Source organism: Chiloscyllium plagiosum, unplaced genomic scaffold (genome assembly GCF_037043375.1).
Source record: "Chiloscyllium plagiosum isolate Xiang-an unplaced genomic scaffold, Cpla_swu_hap1 HiC_scaffold_21, whole genome shotgun sequence".
NCBI lineage: Eukaryota > Metazoa > Chordata > Chondrichthyes > Orectolobiformes > Hemiscylliidae > Chiloscyllium > Chiloscyllium plagiosum.
Genome location: NW_028270159.1, coordinates 68,765,076 through 68,777,729, shown reverse-complemented (window position 1 = coordinate 68,777,729; position 12,654 = coordinate 68,765,076).

Sequence of the window (12,654 nt, the reverse complement as noted above, 5' to 3'; positions counted from 1 at the left end):
TATCGGCGCCACAGAGTTCATAAACTTCACCATCATATTGCACCCCGACCTCAAATTCACTTGGACCATCTCAGACACCTTCCCCCAATCACTTCCTGGACCTCTCCAACTCCATCAATGTTGACATACTCAACTTTGCATCTTGTAGTTCACTGACACCCACAGCTCCCTGGAATATACACGCACCCAACCTGCCTCCTGTAAAACGCCATCTCTTATTCTGAATTCCTTCACTTCCGCAGCGTCTGCTCCCAGGATGAGCAATTCCAATAAGAAAATCCCAGAGGGTCTCCTTCTTCAAGGATCACATTTTCCTCTCGAAAATGGTGGATAATGCCTTCCAGCGCATCGCCTCTATATCTCTCCACTCTTGAAAACCCAAACCACCTCTCCCACCAAAACAATGTCAGAGTGCCTTAGTCCTCACCATCCACCGCAACAAACAGCAGTCACCACACATCATCCTTCGCCGTTCCTTCCACCTACAGTCGGACACTACCATCAGATGCATATTTCCTTGCCCATAACTATCAGCTTTCCGCAGAGACCATTTCCTCTGCTGCTCCCTTGTCAGGTCACGCCGCCCCACCACCCCCACTCCCCCACCAGCCTACCCAACACTCCTGGCACCTTCCAATGCCACCACAGGAAGTGCAAAACCGACAGCCATATTTCCCCCGCACCTCCATCCAAGGTCCTAAAGGATCATTTCACATCTGGCATAAATTTACTTGCAGCTCCACACATTTGTGCCCGTCGATCCCGATGTGGACTCCTCGACATTTGGGAGACAGGATGCCAACTTATGGATCGTTTCAGAGAATATCTCTGGGAGAAAATGATCAACTAACGCAACCGCTCAATTGCTTTAAACGACAAATCGCCCTCGCTTGGCATGGTGGCTCAGTGGTTATCATTGCTGCTTCACGGTGCCAGCGGCCATGGTTCAATTCCAGCTTTCAGTGACTGCCAGAATGCGGTTTTCCTGTTTTCTTCCAGGTGTTCCGGTTTTCTCCCACAACCCGAAGATGGGCAGATTAGGGCAATTGGCCGTGTTAATTTGCCCGTAGCTTTAAGGGATGTGCAGGCATGCTGCATTAGTCATTTGTCAATAAAGCTTACGGGAATGGGTTTCCATGGGGTCCGGTTCAGAGTGATGGTGTGGAATTGTTGGGCCGAAGAGCCGTTTCCACACTGTAGGAATTCAAAGTCAAACTCTCCCACGCCATCAAGGATATGCATGTCCTTGGCCTCCTCCACCGTCAACATTTGACCACCCGACTCATGGAGAAAGAACTCCTCACATTCCACCTTGGGAAGAGCTGTACATGTGTTTGCGAACGAAAGGCCTGATGAGGGATCGTCAAAATGGGTTTGTGCGTGGGAAATCATGTCTCATAAACATGATCGAGTTTTTTTTTGAAGAAGTAACAAAGGGGGTTCTTGAGGAAAGAGCGTTAGATGTGATCTATACGGACTTCAGTAAGGCGTTCGACAAGATTCTCCATGGGCGACTGCTGAGCAAGGTTAGATCTCACGGAATACAGGGAGAACTAGCCATTTAGCACAGAACTGAGTCAAAGGTAGAAGACAAAGGATGGAGGTGGAGGGTTGTTTTTTAAGACAGAAGGCCTATGACTGTTGGAGTAGCACAAGGATCCGTGCTAGGTTTACGGAGTTTCGTCATTTATATAAATTATTTGAATGTGTGAATATGAGGTATAGTTAGGAGATTGGCGATGACACCAGAATTGGCAGTGAAGCGGACTGGGAAGAGGGTTGCCTTAGATTATAACAGGATCTTGACCAGATGGGCCAATGGGCTGAGAAGTGGCAGATGGAGTTTAATTCAGATAAATGCGACGTGCTGCTTTTTTGGGAAAGCAAACCTTCGCAGCTCCTATACACTTATATGTCTATTAGTGGCGATTAAGCCAGAGAGCGATTAGCTCAATGAGCGATTCACTTGCCCTGAAAGCAAGCAACAAAGTTAATCCCATCAACACCGATATTCTTGATGGGGACATGCTGCAATGCAAAACACCGCGAAGACCATGATGAACCATATGAGAAGAAGTGCGTTATTTATAGAAAAGCTGTAAGGTGTACAATATACACATCTCCCTTCATGCTACAAAACGGAAAAACGGAAAGGTAACTCAACGATGTTTAACAAACGCATTTAAGGTTTGCATTCGATCAAAGGACGGGTCAGATAAAATGTTGAAAGTTGTGGATTCAGAGTCATTACGACACAACAGAGGTAGATGAAGAAATTGATAAGTATCTCAAAAAGAGGAGATGAATACAAATTAAAAAGAAACATAAAAATTGATGAAAAGCTCCCGTTAATATTTCAAAGGACAAATGGCTGGAAGATCAAATATGGAACAGCGAGTGGACAGAATAATTTGTTGTAGACAACACAGATAGGACAGGGAAACTAACCAATTGCTCTGTATTTGTCTTCATGCAGGAAGACTCAGGAAATCTCCCAGAAATATCAAGTGGCCATGGAACTTGTGTAACTAAGGACAAAAATCATTAATATCAGTGACGAGGTAGAATTTGAAAACATTGAGCATTGAGAATTGTTAAGTCTGATGGACCAATTTGACTTCGCACCAGAATTTCGAAGAAGCATAAATAAACTTATTGATTGCATTAGTGAATACTGTATCTTCTGCTATTTATTTTGATATATATATATATATATATATATTCATTCGATTTATGAAGGGAAGACGAGGCAGAGGTGCAAGTGTGAACTGATGCATTTTGGAATATCCAATTAAAGTGTGAACTGTAGAGTAAATGAAAAAGACCTGAGGAAAGTTGATGTGCAGAGAGATCTGGGTGTTTAAGTTCCCAGAAGGAGGCGATGCAGGTCGATAGATTGGTCAAGAAGGGATGTGGCATGCTTTCCTTTATCGGATGGCGTGTTGAGTACAGGAGTTAGCAGGTCATGTTTTAGTAGTATAGGACTTCGGTTAGTTCCAATTTGGAATACTGCATACAGCTCTCGTCGCCACATTACCAAAAGGTTGAGGGTGCTATGGAGATGGTGTAGAGGAGGTTCAAAAACGTGTGCTTGTTATGGACGGCGCAAACTATAAAGGGAGGTCGAGTAGGTTAGGGGTCTTTTCATTCGAAAGACGGAAGTTGAGCCGGGACTTGACTGAAGTGAACAAGATCACGAGAGGTACAGGCAGATTGGACAGCAAGAAGCTTATTTTTACAGAGTGTGCGACTCAAAAGCTAGGGGTCACGAGTTCAGGGTGAGAGGTGTAAACTTTCCAGGAGAAATGCGTGGCAAGTTCTTTTCACAGAGTGGAGTGAGTGACTGAAACACATTTCCAACGGACGTGGTAGAAGCGGTTAGGAAAGCGTCATTTAAGATGCATCTGGACAAATACATGGTTGGGTATGAATCAGACAGACACAGATCCTTCGAAAATAGTCGAAGGATTATGTAGAGAAATCCGACTGGCGCAGTCTTAAAGGCCGAACGACCTGTTCCTGTGCTCCACAGCTCTTTGTTCTTTGAAATTACAGAATTATAGTCCAGAAAGCGTATCATTCACAGGAGGGTATTGGTTATAAAGAATATGATATTGGACGGACACTTAAAAAGTAGCAGCAATTTACACAAGAACGATTTCGCTTTTATGAAAGGGAAGTCATAATTTGCAAACTTCTTGCTTGAAGGTATTTCCTTTACGCATAGTCAGTGGATAACTACTGGATGTTAGATATTCAGGAGAAATTTCGAAAGACCTCACACGGTAAGTTATGATAAAGTAACAAAGGGAACATCGGCAAACGGGAAAATAAAAGTTAGGTTTGCCTTCACGTAAAGAAGAACCGGAATGTACATGATGAAGCATCATCGAGACTCGACACATGAACTTGCTGTCTCTCCATGAACGTTGTCTGACCCACTGCAATCTCTACCATTTGAATTTTTCAATACAGATTCCAGAATCTGCAGTAATGTGCTCTCACTAAAAGTAAATGCGTCCTGCATGCTTACAAATTTTGTTGATGGGGATGTACGTGGAATATTGTTCGCAGTTTTGGTGTCCTGATCAAAAGAAGAATATCTTGAGCACATGTCGTGAATGAACATTTTCCAGATTAATCCCTCACATGGCATGATTGTCTGATGAGTAAACTCGACCTATGTTCTGTAGAGTTTCAAAGAATTCTTAATGAAACCTAGAAAATGCACACAGAAGCGACTGCAGAGCACAGGCAAGGTTGACGAGAATTCCAAGTTATTCCAAACGAATGGCAAGCTGAACTGAAGAACAGGAAGCAATTACGCCCCATTAAAAATCAGGGTGAAATCTGTGAAGGAAGCTGGTGAATATTATAGCTAGTCACACGAGTCCGTTGGATCTGAATTACTTAAAGAAGAATGCAAATACAGGATTCGACAAGATGACCAGTGAACATAGTGTGGTTCCACTCTCAAGGAAACGTGGTGGAGATAGATTATAGATCTGTAGACCAGTGGATATCGGATCTCTCTAAAGGAAACTATTGGAGAAAATAGGGAAGATGAAATAGATCGCCGATTAATGATAAAGATTCATAAGTGATAGTCAGCCTGATGTTATCAGAATGAAGTAATACCTAATTATCATCTCGATGTTTTTTTTTCAAGGACATTCTTCATGTGGTATTGCAGCAAGACCGATAACAAAGCCCCAGAGAGACATAGAAGCAAAGACTCCGAGAGTACGGAAAAGTCTGTGTGGCCCAATCTGGTGCAGTCCGACCAACATTTCCCTATTTCCAATTACTGGGGTGATATTCTTATAAACGGTTCCTATAGATGTATTTGTCCAAAAGCCTTTTAGACATTGTTTATGTCTCCACCACGACCACTTTTCCTGACAGCTCATTCCATATGCGTACCATCCTCTGCGTTTCAGTGTTGCCCCTTAGGTTTTCTTTCACTCTTTCCCCTGTACGATAAACAGATATCCTATTGTTGTTGATACCCCAACATTGGTAAACAAAAAACTACAATCACACACCTCATACATAGCTCTCATGATCGGTTTGAGTTTTTAAGATCCTCCCTCGGACTCTTATGCTTTAACAGATAACATATCTGAGCTTGTCCAACCTCTCCCGATAACTCAGACGCTTATGTCGTGGCAACATCATTTTAAACTACTGTGTTCTTTCCAGAATAATAATATCCTTCCTATTGCAAGGTGACCAAAAACTGAACACAAGACTCCTGGTGCGGCTGCACCTGTGTCCTGTATAACTGCAACATAGCTTTCAGAAGGTAAATGAAGCGTTGACCTTTGTTTCAGGGGGATTTGATGACTGGAATGTCTTACTGTAGCTTTACAGAGCCTCAATAAGAAAACAACTCGAATATTGTGCAGTTTTCTGTGCAGTGTTGGCTTTTTTTTCCGAATAAAGGACAAAGCTGAGATTGAGGGAATACAGTGAATGTTGACAAGACTGGTCTCTGGGATGACAGGAACGTTGTGGTATCAGAATTCCTGTCAACTGGGCCTGCATTCCATAGAGTTTAGGAAAATGTGTGTGGAGATCTCAGTTAAATATCTAAAATACTGACAGAGTAACACAGGTTGGAAACAGGGATGATAACTCTTGTGGATGCGATATCTAAAACAAGGGGACACACTGATAGATTCAGAAAGCTTCTCAGCATTGCGACGGGAATAAGTGTCTGCACTCAGAGACTGGTGATCTTGCGGAATTCTCTATCACTTATGGCTGTGGAAGTAAAGGCACTGCATATAACTTAGGATTTCTAGACACTAAAAGTATGTGGAAAGGACAAGAGTATGGTGTGGTGACAGAGGATCAGCTATTATTATCTTGTGTTGGATTGAACACAGGGTGAACCAAACGGTTAGGGGGTATCCCAGGAGCATGCAATCGACGTTTTGGGTATAAATCCTTCATTCAGATTGCGGGGACCCTACCCGTCACAAACATTCTTGATGAAGGTGTTACGCCAGAAAGGTCGTCTCTCCTGCTTCTCTGATATTCCCTAACCGTCTGTGCGCTTCTGGCGCTACAGTTTCCGACAGTAAGGGGTATGTATGTACGCTGTGTGGCTAGAGTGCATTGAAGAGACCTTCGGTCATGAACTGTGATGGGAAATGTTCGAATGGCCTACTCCTTTCCTAATGTTACTGTGCAATCTGTGGGAAAGCTCTATAAATGTTCTCACAAGCTAAAAATATTATTACATTTTTAGATGCCCTCTGTTGTTATTTAAAGGCTTCATATTCCTTTGTGTCCCTCATCATATCCAGCAGATCTTATGCTTTTTCTTTAGGTTTTCTGCTGTCACTGACATCCCTTATCAGACATGGTTTTCTTTTCATCACCGAATATGTATTGTCTTCCTTAAGACGAATGTCAGCTCTGCCTCTGAATTATCCTCACAAACTTCAGCCATTGCTGCTTCACCGTCTTCCCAACTCGGCTCCCCTTCCCATTAAATCTGGACAGGTCATTTATCGTGTCTTTTAGTGATGTCACTCAATTATAATTACATCCAAACGTGAGTAATAGGTATATACTGAAAGAACGAGACTTGAGAGATAGGATATGGACAACAATTGAAGGCGTTATTAACTAGATATGGAGAGATAAAGAGAGGGTATAGAGCTGAGAAGATGCGAAATAGAGAGATTCTGAGTAACTACAGAAATATGCATAATTCCTTATTTATTTTGGCAATTCCTATCTGCTACTGTACATTGTAGAGTACGTTAAAACAGTGTAATATGTTAAAACACTGGGTTGATGCTAGACCGTTTATCTCCACTAAATGAAAAACAACAGCTCAAAGTTTGTGAGCAAATTTGTAGCTCGGGAGCTCGTTGTTGTGATTCTGTTTGCCGAGTGGGGAACTTGTGATGCAGATGTTTCGTCCCCTGTCTAGATGACATCCTCTGTGCTTGGGAGCCTCCTGTGAAGCGCTTCTGTGTTGTTGCCTCCGGCATTTATCGACGTTTGTCTCTGCTGCTTCCGGTTGTCAGTTCCAGCTGTCCGCTGCAGTGGCCGGAATATAGGGTCCAGGTCGATGTGTTTGTTGATATAATCTGTGGATGAGTGCCATGCCTTTAGGAATTCCTTGGCTGTTCTCTGTTTGGCTTGTCCTATAATAGTAGTGTTTTCCCAGGCGAACTCATGTTGCCTGTCTTCTGTGTATGTGGCTACTAAGGATAGCTCGTCGTATCGTTTCGTGGCCAGTTTGTGTTCATGGATACGGATCGTTAGCTGTCTTTCTGCTTGTCCTATGTGGTGTTTTGTGCAGTATTTGCATGGGAATCTTTACACTACGTTGGTTTTGCTCACGTTGAGTATCGGGTCCTTTGTCCTTCTGAGTTGTTGTCTGGAATTCTCTGTTGGTTTGTGTGCTGTTATTAGTCCCCGTGGTCGTAGTAATCTGGCTGTCAGTTCAGAAATGTTCTGGATATATGGTAACTTGGCTAGTTCTTTGTGTTGTGCCATATCCTCATTCCGTTGTCTTTCCCTTCGGCATGTGTTGATGAAATTGCGGGGGTATCCGTTTTTGGCGAATACATTGTAGAGGTGTTTTTCTTCCTCTTTTTGCAGTTCAGGTGTGCTGCAGTGTGCGGTGGACCTTTTAAACAGTGTCTTGATACAACTTCTTTTGTGTGTGTTGCTGTGCCTGCTTTCGTCGTTCAGGACTTGGTCTCTGTGTGTGTGTGTTTTTGCTGTATACCTTTGTGATGAATTCTCCGTTCGGTGTTCTCCGTACCATCACGTCTGGGAATGGGAGTTGGTTGTCATTTTCTTCCACTCGAGTGAATCTGCTTCCTGTGAGTGTGGCGTTGATGATCCGGTGTGTGTTTTCTAGTTCTCTGTTTTTAATGATGAAAAACGTGTCATCTCCATATCTGAGCGAGAGTTTATGTTGAATTTGCGGTAAGACTGTTTGTTCAAATCTTTGAATTGCAGCGTCTGCTGTGAGTCCAGAGACGGGTGAGCCCATGGGTGTGCCTTTCATTTGTCCATATATTTGGTTGTTGAAAGTGAAGTGTGTTGTGAGGAACAGTAACAGTAGTTTGAGTATGCAGTCTTTCTTCGAGGAGAAAGTGAGGACTGCAGATGCTGGAGATCAGAGCTGGAAATGTGTTACTGGAAAAGCGCAGCAGGTCAGGCAGCAGCCAAGGAACAGGGGAATCGACGTTTCGGGCATACGCCCTTCCTAAGGGCGAACCGTGGAAGCGCCACAATTCCGGTTCCTGCATGAATGTCGACATAATCGAATCCTTCCACCATGTGTCAGATACAGACCACCAGTCAACAACCTACAAGCCAGAGACACAGCCAGACAGACCGGATTCAGGATGATCCAGGTAATGATTACAGATGCACACAACAGACTACACAATTGCAGACAAGAAATTGCACGCCAACAATCGTTAATTTCAAAAACCACCAATCAGAAGTGGACCCGGACCATAGAACAGGCCGTCACCATAGGACAGAACAGGACCACACACCGCAAAAAAAAAAAACGGCATGAAAATAAAAATTGGCCAACCTAACACACAATAGAGAGGACACCACAACACACACCTGGGTTAGAAACCTGGGTTAGAAATCTCTCCGTGACAGATCACAGTCATGAAAGGAACAATACTGGCCCAGGGACTCAACTACAACCACAGGGACGCCAAGACAACAGACTTCCTAGCAGCACTAGAATGCACACTCAGAAACAATAGACTGACAGAAGAGACACAACAAACAGTGAGACAAAGTATCATTCCCTTGATAACAAGGAAACGACAAACACACAACCTCAGCACCAAGGAGATGGAAGCACTAAAAAAACCCACTACGAAACGATAAGAAAATAATCATACTACGAACGGAGAAAGGCAGAATGACGGTCATCCTGGACAAAGCAGAGTACATCTGGAAAGCACAAAAATTACTTGCAGATACCAACAGCTAGCAAAAGAGGGAGTTTGACCCCACCCCACAGTTCACCAATACGATAAACAACACACTGATGAACCTGCAAAAATGGACAGATCACGTGGTTTGACATACATAGAATGAAACCTGAAAGCAACACCCCGCAAGATTCTATGGACTGCCTACAGTGCACAAACCAGACATCCCACACAGACTCATTGTATCGCTACCAGGGACACCATCACACAAACTAGCGAACGAACTACAACAGAAACTGAAACACCTGATCAGAGGATCCAGACACTCTATACAGTCAACACAGAAAATCTTGGACATCATCAGAAAGACACACATAGACAAGGAAGAAACTATGGTCTCATTCGATGTATTGGCACTGTTCAACTCTATCGACAAATCCCTAGCCAGAGAAACAATAGCCAACCTGCTGGACATGCAATACAGACAGCAAGACGGGGAACCTATCAACAAAGCCTGCATACTCAAAATACTGGACTTGTGCCTCACAACACACTTAACTTTCAACAACCAAGTATATGGACAAATCAAAGGCACACACATGGGCTCACCCATCTCTGGACTCATAGCAGACGCTGTAATGCAAAGATTAGAACAAACAGTCTTACCGCAAATTAAACCCAAACACTGGGTCAGATAGGTGGATGAAACCTTTGTAATTGTTAAAAACACAGAAGAGGAAAACACACACCGGATCATCAAAGCAACACACACAGGAATCAGATTCACTAGAGAGGAAGAAAATGACAACGAACTCCCACACCTAGACGGGATGGTACAGAGAACACCGAACGGAGAAATCACCACAAAGATATACAGGAAAGCCACACACAGAGACCAAGTCCTGAACTACGAAAGCAAGCACACCAACACACACAAAAGAAGTTGCATCAAGGGTCACATTTCAAAAGGGTCACCGCACACCTGATCTGCAAAAAGAGGAAGAAGAACACCTCTAAATGTATTCGCCAAAAACGGATACCCCCGCAATTTCATCAACCGATGATTAAGGGCAAGACAACGGAATGAGGACATGCAACAACACAAAGGACTAGCCAAGTCATCATACATCAAGGACAGTTGTGAACTGACAGCCAGATTACTACGACCACTAGGACTCATAACAGCACACAAACCAATAGCCACTCTCAGACAACAACTCACCAGGACAAAGGACCCGATACCCAGCATGAGCAAAACCAACGTAGTGTAAAGAATCCCATGCAAGGACTGCACAAAACATTACATAGGATAAACAGGAAGACAGCTAACGATCCGTATCCATGAGGACCAACTAGCCACGAAACGACACGACCAGATATCCTTAGTAGCCACACACGCAGATGGCAAGCAACATGAGTTCGACTGGGACAACACTACTATTATGGGACCAGCCAAACAAAGAACAGCCAGGGAATTCCTTGAGGCACTGCACTCATTCACAGATTCTATCAACAAACACATCGACCTGGACCCAATATTCTGGCCACTGCAGCGGACAGCTGGAACTGACAACCAGACGCAGCAGAGACAAACCTCTATAAATGCCGGAGGCAACAACACAGATGCGCTTCACAGGAGGCTCCCAAGCACTGAGGATGTCATCTAGACAGGGGACGAAACATCTGCAACACAAATTCCCAGCTCGGCGAACAGAACCACAATAATAACAACAGCTGTTGTCACTAAACAGTAGGTCAATGTATTTAGTTCTTGGAAGAAAGGAGATTAACTGAAATAAGGTGGGGACCCGGAGTCGGAAATGACGATACACATACTAATGATAATGGTAATCGAGAGGAGAAAAAAATGCCAGGGTTTGGGTAGGCGGGGTGGTCGTTAACCGATTGCGTACATGACACCTCAGCTAAAGATTGAATAGCATTTCAACATTATCTAGTTATTGCACATGTTATGCGTCACAATTCGTTTCTGTGTCTGCATTGTTAATTCTGAATATGGTGTTCACATACGAAGAATATTAGTTAACTGCACACACACACGTATACGGATTAAACACTGTACACACATCATTCTTCCGCCTTTACATTTCAAAGTGACTTGCTATGTGTATATTTTGACTCACTATTCCCTCTTTCGAATATATTCTGTTTCTTTCTCTGAATTCCATTTTATTACATGTATCAGCAACATCCTGGTACCTGCGAGATATCACTTTACACCTCTACAGACTGCAGAGCCACCGTCCCCTACTCCTTTCCGTTTCCTACTCCTTTCTGTTTCGGAACCAATGACAAAGATTTTGTTCTTGCCCTTATCGTCCCAATAAATAATGCAATTGTAAGTGTAATATTTACTTTCGGGAAACAGTCAAAACATCGGAAAAGTTTATACGAATAGACTCTGTAAGAAGGTGTTTTTAGCTTTTGAAGAAAATGACTGATGTGCATAGTGTTATATGTACAACATTGCCCTATTAGACAAGCAAGAGGAACGTCCTGAGAAATCCGGACTTTCTGCATCTGTGTTTGGAGCAGTTGTGCTGTGAGACTATTTAGATTGTTTGCTGTTGTGCTGGAGGAAACGTCAATGTCGTAGCAACCTTTCGATTGACGTTAAGAAATGTTGTGTATGTGAGTAACACAGCAGAGTAGGAACACAACAGACTGTTCGTCCAGCCACTCCATGCTGACCATAATTCCAAATTCAGCTCACGAACCTTGCATGCGCTTGACCCATATCTCTCCAAATCTTGCCAATCATGTACGCACCCAAATTCCTTTTAAACCTTGGAACTACGAGAATTCATTACCATTCAATATCATCAGATTCTGTAAGTTCTCGTTCCTGCAGAATGATAAGTAGGTATTGTAACCCAAAGTATTTATATGGGACTGGGAGGAAAAACGAAATAGAATTACGTGTCGAACATATTGATGTCAGTTATGAGGCAAGTATTCGTTTTTCTTATATAAGGAAAGTGATAACTGGACACTTCCAGAATTATTATATGCCTTGGCTAAGCTTAGATTCCGGAAAGGGGATTCACCTTGGAGAAACCTGCAGATTTTGTGTTATTTTAGGCGTTCACAGATTGGAATCAGTCGGATTGGTATTTTGCATTTGCAGTGTTTTTCATATGGTTTCCTGAAAGGTGAATGAAAGACCATAAAAATCGACGTGTATTGAAAATTAGATAACGAGACAATACAGAGAACAACACCAATTTTTTGTTGCAGGCAGTTATGCATGGGTACCACATGTGTCACTATTCGAATCACAGCAAATTGCAAGGCACATAAATGATTTGTATGTGGGAAAAAAACAGCATACATCTCCAATGGTGTTGATGAAATGCTGCGACGTTCGGAAATGTCGTCCAAAATGGACAGGCATGTCATTGATCATGAGTCACCAAAATAATGCATACTTACGTGTAATTGATCGGGCAGTAAAGGGCATGTTGCTCATCATTGAAAGATGCTTTATTAGATAAACAAAGTCAACTGGCAGCAAATGTTGAGGTTTGTTGAGAACGGATTTGGTTACAGACAAAAAGAACAGGAGATATGGGAATCCAGGGAAGACAAGCAGCAGCCTGGAAGCACACAGGAAGGGCAGGCAGCATCAGGAGATGGACAGAGCGACGTTTCGGGTGTAAACCTTCTTCAGGACTGGGGTGGGTTGAGGAGGGCA